Source organism: Panthera leo, chromosome A1 (genome assembly GCF_018350215.1).
Source record: "Panthera leo isolate Ple1 chromosome A1, P.leo_Ple1_pat1.1, whole genome shotgun sequence".
In the NCBI taxonomy this organism is placed as follows: Eukaryota; Metazoa; Chordata; class Mammalia; order Carnivora; family Felidae; genus Panthera; species Panthera leo.
Window position 1 is genome coordinate 147,719,974 of NC_056679.1, and position 12,146 is coordinate 147,732,119.

A 12,146-nucleotide genomic window follows, 5' to 3' on the forward strand; every position below is an offset into this window, starting at 1 on the left:
AGAGAGAATGGGGAGTTGTTGTTTAATGGGTATGGAGTTTCAGTTTGTAAGATGAAAAGAGTTCTGGAGATTGGTTGAAAAACATTATACTGTGAATATAGTTAACACTAATGAACAGTACACTTAAAAATAGCTAAGATGCTAAAACATAAAAACTTCTAGAAAAAATAGCTAAAATGGTAAGTTTTATATTTATTTTAACACAATTAAAATTAAAAAAAATTGAAAGCATTTTCAAATACACACAACCCCCCGCCCCCCATTTTTTTTTTTTTTTACCTTAGAATTCTCCAGGTTGAAAGTCGAACACAGGACTCACTGGGAAAAATCAGGGTGTCAGCAGGGCTATGTCTCCCGAAGTTACCAGTGGAGAAACTGTTTTCTCTAGAAAAAGCTTCTCAAAAGGGTCATGTTACTCGGTGTTTATAGCCGCCTTCCTCAGTCCTTAAAACCAACAAGGTGATTTGAATCCTCTCAAGCTTAATCACTGATTAACTGCAGCTGAAAATGTGTCTCCACTTGTAAAGATCCTATGGGATTAGATTGGCGGTTCACAAACTTGGAGTTCTGGGGTGAAATCCAAAACTGGGTCCCATAACAGAGAGCAAGGAGAAACTGAAGAAAGAGTCAGGACAATCCAGACTGGGAGTGGCAGTTTTAATAAGCAAGGGAACTTAACATCTGAGGTTTGTCCTGGGCAGTCAAAAGACAAAATAAATCTTTCCACCCATCTGCCAGAATCTTAGACGTTTATATAGAGGCTTATACTAGGTTCAGCACATATAATGTCCAGATAGATTCAATAACAACTTAACTTTTCCAAGGCTAAATTCTCGAATCATCTCCCAGTGTGGGAATGGTGGGCAGAATGTAAATTCCAAAGACAGAGGAGGGGCCAGAAGCCTCTGATTGCCCAAGCACAGCCCCTGGGTCAATCAGCGGTCATGTCCTCTTGATGACCTTCTCCTACAGTTGAGCCCACCTGGATAACCCATAGCAGCTACCCATCTCAATCTCTCTTTTTTATTTTTAATGTTTATTTATTTACTTTGAGGTGGGGGAAGAGAAACAGAGAAAGAGAGAGAATCCCAAGCAGTCTCCTCACTGTCAGTGCAGAGCCTGACTCAGGGCTCTAAACCATGAACTGTGAGATCATTACCAGAGCCAGAATCGAGTTGGAAGCTCAACGCACTGAGCCACCCACTCGCCCCACCCCCACCTCCATCCCCATGTCAATTTTAAACGCAACCCCTTATGTCAGGGTAGGTAGCATACCCACAGGTTCCAAGGAGTAGGGTATAGACATATGGGAGGTCATCCTGCCACCCACAGTAACACAGGAGGCAAGCTAGGTAATAAGCATTTGTTTTGCTGCCACAGTAGCAGTTATACGAGCATGGCTTTGTAGTCAGTAATCAAAACGGCAGTTCTTTAACCCTGGCATAGAAAGTGTAGTTTTGTTAATAGCTTTGGTAAAAGTGGCTTCTTCTTTCAGTAGTTTCCTGATTATGGCTGAGCTACTTGTCCCTAGAAGTTCAGCCCCAAGTCTGCTCCATTAGGCAATTTATCAGTTGGGTATACAATCTAAAATACTGTGTAATAAATCTATTTCTACAAAAATTAGCAACATTGGATTATATTGTCTGAAACTGAACTGTGGCAAGTTTGACATCTCTCTTACTAAGCAGAGAACTTCCTGACAAACAATGCCCACTGACCTGATGGGTATCTACTTTTGGGAAATCTTTAGGGATTTCAAAAAACAGCATACAAAACCTAAATTCATAATTTTATCCTCACATTTGGACCTCTTTCTTGTTCCCTGACTGAATTCCCAGTTTAAGTCTTGGGAATCATCCAATAATAAACTACCTTTTTAAATCTCTAATATTCACTTAAGAATAAAATAGTATTACATCTCCTCAAATTCATACCTGCCTATTTTTCCCTACTCTTCATACTTCATCAACTCTTAACAAGATTACTATGAACACCTGTTAACCAATATCTCAATCACTAAAGGCTCTTTTTTCCCCCAGCTTTATGGAGATACAATTGGCAAATAACATTGTGTAAGTTTAAGATGTACAGCATAATGATTTGATATACATATATATTGCGGAATGATTACCATAATAAGAATAGTTAGACATCCATTAATCCATAACCTCACACTGTTACTTTGTGTGTGAAGGGGGAAGTGAGGACTTTAAACATCTTTTAAAACATTTTTTTTAAATTTTCTTTACTTGGACAGAGAGACAGAGACAGAGAGAGAGCATGAGTAGGGTAGGGGCAGAGAGAGAGAGAAGAGACAAAATCCCGAGCAAGCTCTGCACTGTCAGCTCAGAGCCCCGATGTGGGGCTCGAAATCCAGGAACCATGAGATCATTACCTGAGTTGAAAACCAAGAGTCAGACACTTACCCGACTGAGCCATCTAGGCACCTGATTACCACAATAAGGGCAGTTAGACATTCATCAATCCATCGCCTCACATACTTTGTGTGTGTGTGTGTGTGTGTGTGTGTGTGTGTGTGTGTGTGTGTCTATACGTGTATATGTATTGGTGAGAATTTTTAACATCTATTCTCTTAGCAACTTTCAAGTATATAATACAGTACTGCTAAATATAGTTACCATCTGTACATTACACCCCCAGAACTTAACTCATCTTATAATTGGAAGTTTGTACTCTGACCAACTTTACTGATTTCCCTCACTCCTTACCCACCCTCCAAACTACCGATTTACTGTTTCTATGAGTTCAGTTTCTTTTAGATTCCACACAGAAAGTGAGATCATACAGTATTTATCTTTCTCTGCTTGATGTATTTCACTTAGCATAATGCCCTCAAGATCTATCCACATTGTTACAAATGGCAGAATTATTTTTTACATGGATGAATAATATTCATATATATGTATATACATATATGCACACACACACATTTTCTTTATTCATTCCTCTGTTGATGGACACTTAGTTTTTTCCCATAATTTGGCTATTTTAAATAATGCTGCAATGAATATGGGGGTGCAGATATCTTTTTGAGATAGAGATTGTTTCCTTCAGATACTTAACCAGGAGTAAGAGTGCCATATTATAGTATGTAGTTTTATTTTTAATTTCTTGAGGACACTCCATACTGTTTTCCATAGTGACTGTACCAATTTACATTTTCACCAACAGTGCACAAGGGTTTCCTTTTCTCCATATCCTCTCCTACACTTGTTTTCTCTTGTCTTTTTAATAATAGCCATTCTAACAGGTATGAAGTGATATGAAATTGTGGTTTTGATTTGCATTCTCCTGATGACTAGTGAAGGTGAGCACCTTTTCATGTAACCTGTTGACCATTTGTATGTCTTGTTTGAAAAAAATGTCTATTCAGGTACTTTGCCCATTTTTAAATCAGATAATTTGTTTCTTTGTGCTATTCATTTGTAGGAGTTCCTTACGTATTTTGGATATTAACCTCTTACCAGATAGATGGTTTGCAAACATTTCCATGGGGATATTTGTTTCATTGCTTACAGAAGATTTTTTAGTTTAATATAGTCCCAATTGTTGGCTTTTTGCTCTAGTTGCTTGTGATTTTGGTGTCACATCCCAAAAATTACCGCCAAGAGGTAATTGTCAAGGAGCTTTTCCTCTGTATTTTCTTCACTGCCCTCACCAAGGCTCTTTCTGAAATGTATATTGGATCATATGACTACTTTGTTAGAAATCTCAAAGACTCCGTATCTTTTTGTCTACACTAACGTATTCACCTGAGCATACTATTTCACCTCTGCTGACTTCCACACTTTCATTTTTCATCACGATTCTAAATGCCACCCATGCTCAAGCACCCTAAAACACCCCTGGCTTCCTGAAATACTATACTCCCTCTTTTAATGACATGCTATCATTTTTAGACATGCTATTGGCCTTTATTTGAACCTCTGTCTACACATACGTGTTCCAGCTACCTAACTCTAACCTCAGCTTCAAATTTTTAGCCTTTGATGAACATCGGAATCTTTGGGTTTTTCGTTTTGTTTTATTTTGTATTGTTTTGTATTGTTTTGTTTTAGAGTAGGGGCTAGCTTGTTTTGTTTTTAATTATCTTGAGTCAAGGCATAATCCCTGGAATTTTCCACTCAATTGGCTTATGCCCAGGAAATTACTGAATGCCTAAGAAATATTCCCAAAATTGTTCTGATGCTCAGTTATGACAGAGAATTAATGTTATGGTGGTTAAACAGATCAGATTTCAGAGCTAGACAGGCTTTAGGTCTAATATAATTTCTGCCATTTCCTAATTGTATGATTGTGGACAAGTCACTTCACTGTCAAAAGTTCAGTTCATATAATAATAGACTTTCTAAATTGTGAGTTTTTTAAAAAACTTTTTTAGAACAGTTGTAGATTTACAGAAAAAATTGAAAATGTAGGATAAAGCATTCCTAAATACTGCACCCAGTTTACCTTATTATTAATGTCTTATATTAGTATGGTACTTTAGTTACAATTAATTATTCCTAACTGATGTAATATTAATAACTAAAGTTCATAATTTATTCACATTTTCTTAGGTTTTACATATTGTCCTTTCTCTGTACAGGATCCTATCTAAGATACCCCATTACATTTTGTTTTCATGTCTCTCTAGGCTACTTTTAGCTATGACAGTTTCTCAGACTTTTCTTGGTTTTGGTGACCTTGACAATTTTGAGGAGTACTGCTCAGATATTGTGTAGAATGTGCTTCAAATTAGGATTTTTTTCTGGTGTTTTTGTCATGCTTAGACTGAGATGATGGTTTTTTGAGAAAAAGAATAGAGATATAAAGTACCATTCTCATCACATCATATCAAGGATACCTGTTAACATGTCATTACTGTTACACTGACTTGATCCCCAGGACAAGGTAGTACTTGTTATATTTCTCCATTGTAAAGTTGGTCATTTTTCCTTGCTTCCATACTGTGCTCTTGGGAAGGAAGTTACTACATGTGGGCTTTACTAAAGGAGTAGGGTCTATGCCCTCTTTCTTGAGGACATGGTAGTGATGTATATTATTTGAAATTCTTCTACATAGAGATTTATCTCTTCTCCATTATTTATGTATTCAAATCGCAAATAAATATTGGTATGTACTCATAGATATTTATTTCATATATTAGGCCATAGTTCAATAGTAATTAATTTTGTTATCCAAATTATTCGAGCTTTAGCTCTTGGGAGCTCTGTCATTTGGATCCTATGTCCCTTTGACATACCTCCAACAACATAGTTTTGTTTTGTTTTTTCAGTGATTCCTTTCTTTCTGACACTGCAAAACACTCAAAGTTCATCCTTTATATTTTTTGCCCTAGTCCTACAATCAGCCATTTATCCCAAAAAGTTCAGGTTCTTTTTATTGTAGGATGGTAGTAGAAATCAAGTTTGGGGTGCTATGAATGCTAATTGATACTGGGGTGTTAATACTTCTAGGTTCTCTCAGCTGTCAGAGCAAGGGAATATATGTGTATCCACTAATATACATATGTGTGTATAAATATATGTACTTCAAAACATATTTCTGTACATATTTCTATATGTACCTATCTGTATCTATATTATGCTAACCATTAGCTCATACTGATGTCTTCAACTCTAATTTGTTACCTACCATATGGCCATATGAATCATTCTTGACTCCTCCCTTGCTTATTTTGTGGCCATTCCCTCTGACAGTGAGAAATCTGACTCTCACAGTTCTTCATTTACTTACTTCCAGTGTGTGTATATAGGGATATCAGAATTCTAAGCTTGTACCCTCATGGGAAGTACCTGTTTCAGCTCCAAAATAGTGCTCAGGCACAGTTTCTATTCTCTTTAGTGTTATGTACTCTCTCCATTTCCAAAGTTATGGAAGTCAGCATTTTCTTCCCCTACTGTTCAGTGGGTGTTTTACCTTTGCAATATAGTTATATTATTTTGTCACATTCTGCATTCCATCCTTGGATCACCTCAACGATTGTTTTTTTTTTTAATTTGGCAAACAGTAAGGTTCATTTCTGTGATAAAAAGTTCTATGTGTAAGGTACCCAATATTACCACACCATACAGAATAGTTTCACCCCCCTAAAAATTCGTCTGCTCTCCATCTGTTTAACCCTTTTCCCCTAAAAAGGCAACAATTGATTTTTTTTTACAGTCACTATAGATTTTCATTTTCCAGAATGTAACTGCAATGACACATTACACAGCATTTTAACACTGGCTTCTTTTACTTAGGAATATACACTTAAAATGCTTCCATCATTTTCATGACTCAATACCTCATTCCTTTTTATCATATAATACAATATAATTGTATGGTGTACCATATTTTTTAAAAATCCATTTGCTTATTGAAGGACATCTTGATTGCTTCCAGCTTTTGGTGAATATGAAGAAAGGTGGTAAAACATTCATGAACAGGTTTCTGTGTGAACATGTTTTCAAATCAGTTGGATAAATGCCTAACAGTGTGATTGTTGGAGCATACGGTAAACTCTTTAGCTTTGTGAGACACTGCTAATTTGTCTTTTGAAGTGTACCATTTTTATTTACACCAGGAAAGAATGAGGGTTCTTGTCATTCTACATATTCACTAGCAATAGGCATTGTCAGGTTTTTGCATTTTAACCATTCTAATAGATGTAAAGTAAAACACAATTTTTGTTTTAATTTGATGGTCCCTAATTACAAATAATGTTGAGCATCATTTTTCATACACTCACTTGCCAACTACATATCTTCTTTGATGTTTGTTCAGATTATTTTTAAATTGGGATATTTTTCTTACTGTCCAGCTGGAAGAGTTCTTTGCAAATATTGGTTGTAAGTCCTGTACCACGTATGTGTTTTCTGACTATTTTCTTCAGTCTCTGGCTGTCGTAGACTCTAAGTCTAAAGTTCTCTTTTAGACTGCAAAAGAGTGGATGCAGGATTAAAGCGAGAGATGGCTAATGTCCAGGAAAAAACAAGAGCCCCGAATAAGGTCCTTGCCACGTTTTTATTAGGACCAGAAGGATTGCAAACATGGCGACAGACATGTACAAAGGGACAATGAATCTGTGATCATTAACTTGTGGATGTGAGGGAAAGGGAGTCTTGAAGATATTTACAGTTAGGGGTTGGGGTTAATACAAAACAAAATCTGGGTGCCTGCTGTCAGAAGGAAGGTTGTTTACAGTGGACATGAGGCAGCACCTCTGTTTATCTTAGCTAGCCTAGGGGATGAGACAAGTGGGAATAACCTCAGGGTTAACAAGGCACCTTTTCTTTTGTTAACCATCTGACTCTGAGCTGCTTTGCCTGCAGTGCAGTGGTCAATAGTCCAATCCACCAATTTACCTAACCTGACCCTATCTTCCTGTGAAAGCAGCTTTTCTGCTACAGTACTAAACTGGGGGTGCTTCCACCCTGAATATCTAATCTTGTTTATTTCATATACCTATGTATTGGGCACCTTTGTGTCGTTTCTATTTCAGGCCTTTGTCTCTCCCTCTCTGTTTTGGGGGCTCTCCACCCCCTCTCTATTTTGAGGTGCCTTGGCACCTTCCTATTCCTGGCACCTTTATGCCTCCCTATTCTTGGGGTGCCAATCTGATTTACCCAAACTCGGGTGTGAGCCTTTTATGACTTTGTATTTCTTTATGCCTTGTTAACCCATTGGTGTAAGCCCTTGGAATTCCTAAGCTTATCCCCCACATCTGGCTAATATATTAATTCTCTTAACAATGTCTTTCATGGAGCAGAAGTTTTTATTTCAATGAAGTCCAATTTATCTTTTTTTTTTCTTTCACAGATTATACTTTTGGTGTTATATCTAAAAATCCTACATTAAACCCAAGTATCTACTTTTGCTTTATTTGCATATGGTCATCTGATTTGTCCATAGTGATTTAAAAAATATATAATTTTCCAATTAATTCATTTTGCTCCTTTGTGATAAATTAGTTACTTTATTATTAATTACTATATGTTGTTTTCTTTTTCTTTTTCTAGGTTCTCTTTTCTGTTTCATTGACCTATGTGTCTATTATTTTCCCAACACCATGCTGCCAATATTACTGTAGCTTTATATTACATCATAAAATCTGGTAGTATTATCCATATGTAGAAAATAGCTACTGGTATTTTGACTGAAGTTGCAATAATTTATAGATCAGTCCAGAAAGAATTGACACATTAACAATATTGAGTCTTCTCTCCATTAACATGAATATCTCTCAATTTATTAGATCTTGGATTTCTTTTATCAAAGTTTTATAGCTTACACATACAGACTCTATACGTATTTTGTTAGAAATATAACTAAGTATGTCAACTTCACCGCTATTATAAATGGTGTTAATTTTAAATTTCATATTCCAATTGAACATTGCTAATATATAGAAAACCAACTGACCCTTGTATGTTGATATACCCTGTGACTTTGCCATACTTGCTTATTATTTCCAGGAGCTTTCTGTTGTTGTTGTTGTTGATTCTTTGGGATTTTCTATATAAACAATCATGCCATCTTTAAAAGATAAAATATATAAAATCAATAGAAATAATGAACAGTTGCAATGGTGCAAAGAGACTACACCTATCAGCACTATCAGACACAGATGTTGATATTATTAATATTTACTACATTCAAGAACATAAAAGATATATTAATGATTTAATTAAACTCAAAATATTAAAATAAAAATGATCAGGTGAAAATTATAGGGGTAATTAAAAATAGAACCAAACAAATGTATATAAGAGAAGATGAGATAAAGCTGAATTAAAAAAAAAAGACTAAACTAGAATATAAGTTAGTAGAAACTATACTGAATGAATATTGAAAGACTTAAAAAATAGAAAGCAGAGAACACATGGTAATATAGACATAGAGGATACTGTGAGAAAATCCACTATGTGTATAACTGGAAGACCTGAAAAGGAGAAAGAGAGGGAGTGATAAGGTAGCAAGCGTATTAATTGAAGAGATAATGGGTGGAACTATGTCTGCTGGGACTGCCATAACAAAATACCACAGATCAGGTGGATTAAACAACAAAAACCTCACCCAGTTCTGTAGAGTAGAAGTCTGTGACCAAGGTTCCAGTAGGTTTGATTCTTTTGAAGTCTCCTTGGCTTGCAGATTATCATTTTCATGCCATATCCTCACGTGGCCTTTTCACTGTGCTCATGCATCTCTGGGGTCTCCTCTTATAAATACTCCAGTCTTGTTCTACTTAAGAATTTTGGTGGAACACAATGTAGTCTATAACTAGAACTTCACAAATTTGTTTAAAACACACACACACACACATACACACACACATATTGATCAACATACCCAAGAGCTATGCATAAGCACCCAATCATATGGTAGTTTTAATTCAAATATTTGATAATTAAATTAAATATAATTGGAGTGAAGATTCCAGTGAAAATACAAAGATTGTTAGACTGTATAAAAAACTGAAGTCAAACACTGTATTATTTGTAAGAAACAAAATATAAGATTACAGAAAATGGGAGGTTGGAAAATAGAATATGCAGAAATACCAAAGGAAACTGATGAAGTTATATGATTATCAAAATAGAATTCAAAAAGTTAGTAAAAATATATCACAGATGAAAGTGTAACCATTAAAGGGATGCCTGGGTGACTCACTTGGTTGAGTTTCCAACTCTTGATCAGGTCACAGTCTCACAGTTTGTGAGCTCACACCCCACACAAGGCTCTGCGTGTACAGCATGGAGCCTGCTTGGAATTCTATCTACCTGTCTCTCTGCCCCTACCCCAGTCATTCTCTCTCTCTCTCTTTCTCAAAAAAAATAAAAACTTAAAAAAAAGAAAGTGTAACCCTTTATTTTGATAAATAATGAAACCCAGAAAAATACAACACAATTAAAAACATGTACATTTTAAAATATGGTATCGAAATATATAAAGTGAAATTGGAAGATCTGAAAGGAAAAATAGACAAACTCAGGACTGTACTGGAGAGCTTTAGCTATCAATAAAACATGTAGATATGTATTTGAAAACAATGTATAAACTTTCAACAGCAGAATTACTTAATCTACATACATCATTATATGTTAATATATGTATATTTTTAAATATTTTTTTTAATGTTTATTTTTCACAGAGGGAGAGAGAGAGAAAGAGAGTGTGAGAGAGAGAGAGAGAGAGAGAGAGAGAGAGAATGAGTGGGGGAAGGGCAGAGAGAGAGGGAGACACAGAATCCTAAGCAGGCTCCAATCTGAGCTGTCAGCACAGAGCTGTCAGCAGGGCTCGAACTCATGGACCATGAGATCATGACCTGAGCCAAAGTCAGACACTTAACTGACTGAGCTACTCAGGTGTCCCAATATATGTATATTTTTAAATGTTTATTTATTTATTTTGAGAGAGAAAGGGGTGTGCACTTGGGCATGCAGGAACAGGAGAGGGGCAGAGAGAGAGAGAGAGAGAGAGAGAGAGAATCCAAGCAGACTCTGTGCTACCAGCATAAAGACCAATGTGGGGCTTGATCTCACAAACCCTGAGATCATAATCTGAGCCGAAATCAAGAGTTGGAAGCTTAACCCACTGAGCCACCTAGGTAGCCCCCCACCCCTTTTTTTAAAGTTTATTTTCTTTTTAATCAGTAATCTCTATACCCAGCATGGGGCTTAAACTCACACCCTCGAGATTAAGAGTCGTGTGCTTTTCTGACTGAGTCAGCTAGGCACCCTGTATGCTAATATATATTAATTTGTGTGTATTATAATATACATTAATTTACATATATAGAATTCAAAGCCAAACAGCAAAACGAACATTCTTTTAAAGCACTTATGGGCTTTGTACAGAAATGACCATATGCTAGTATATTTCAGCAAAATTTAAAAGCCTGAATTTATATAGAGTATATTTTCTAAATTCATTGCCATTACCTAGAAATAAATTTATCATATGTTTAGGAATAAAGAAATATAATTTAAAATAGCAGGTGAAAAATAAAGTCACAATGGTGATCAGAAAGTGTTTTGAGCTGAATGACAAAATGAAAATACTACAAATCAAACCACTGAGATACAAGTGAATCTATCCTTAGAGAAAAACGTGTAGCTCTAACTGGATTTTGTAGGAAAGGTTTTTAAGAACAGCTAAAAGGTACACAGGTGTTTTATGTTCAAAATCAATTGACAAACACTTAGACTCATTGCTATAGCCAATGAAAAGGAACGCTGGGGAATGTAATATTTTACGATGCGTCTAGACAACATTTAACAAAAAAATGTATATTACTAGGGGAAAACAGGAAAATATATATGGAATTCAGTTAGCAGCAATTGCCACACAGTAGCGGTTGGTAAGAGAAATGTGAGCCTGACTCCTATGGACTTAATTTTCCCATCACATGTGACCTGCGCAGAATGTACTTATAGTTTCCATTGTATTTCTTAGCATGATCAACTTTACCTGCAGTAACAATCTCAAAATCTCAATGGTTTATCAGAATAAAGCTTTACTTTATGTCTGTTGCAGAGTCAAATGTGAATCAAAAGGGTGGGAGATGGATGGTGGTTCTGCTCCAGGGGGTCATTCAGAAACCTAGGCATCTTCTCTCTCTTACCCTAGAACCCAGGAGTCCCCTGGCTTCTGAATCTCCTGTATCTCTCTTGTAGACAAAAGGAGAGAGAAGGTTTGGAGGATTATATGAACATCTCCCATAGTAATTTCAAATGTGGTATATGTCACATTTCATTGGCAAGCACTTAATCACATGATTCTACCTACAAAGGGGGCTGGACACTGTAGTCTGCATGCCTAGGATGAACACAGAAACAATTTCCCGACCAGAAGGCCAGTTTTTGCTATGTACACAGTTCTCTAGTACATAATTCCTTAAACAATGCTAATAGAACTAGAGTAGCAATATAATATTCTTCTCAGAGTAAATGTTATAGGTAAAAACATTTTGGAATTAAATTAAATTAATCCCACTTTACACTGAAGTACACCTTACAGTTGTGAATTATAATATGTCTTTCAAAACTACCATTATTTCTGAAATATCCTTATGATTGATGTTGAAGAAAGCATGGTTATTTACCTATTTTTTAAACATTTTTTAAATGTTTATTTTTTAT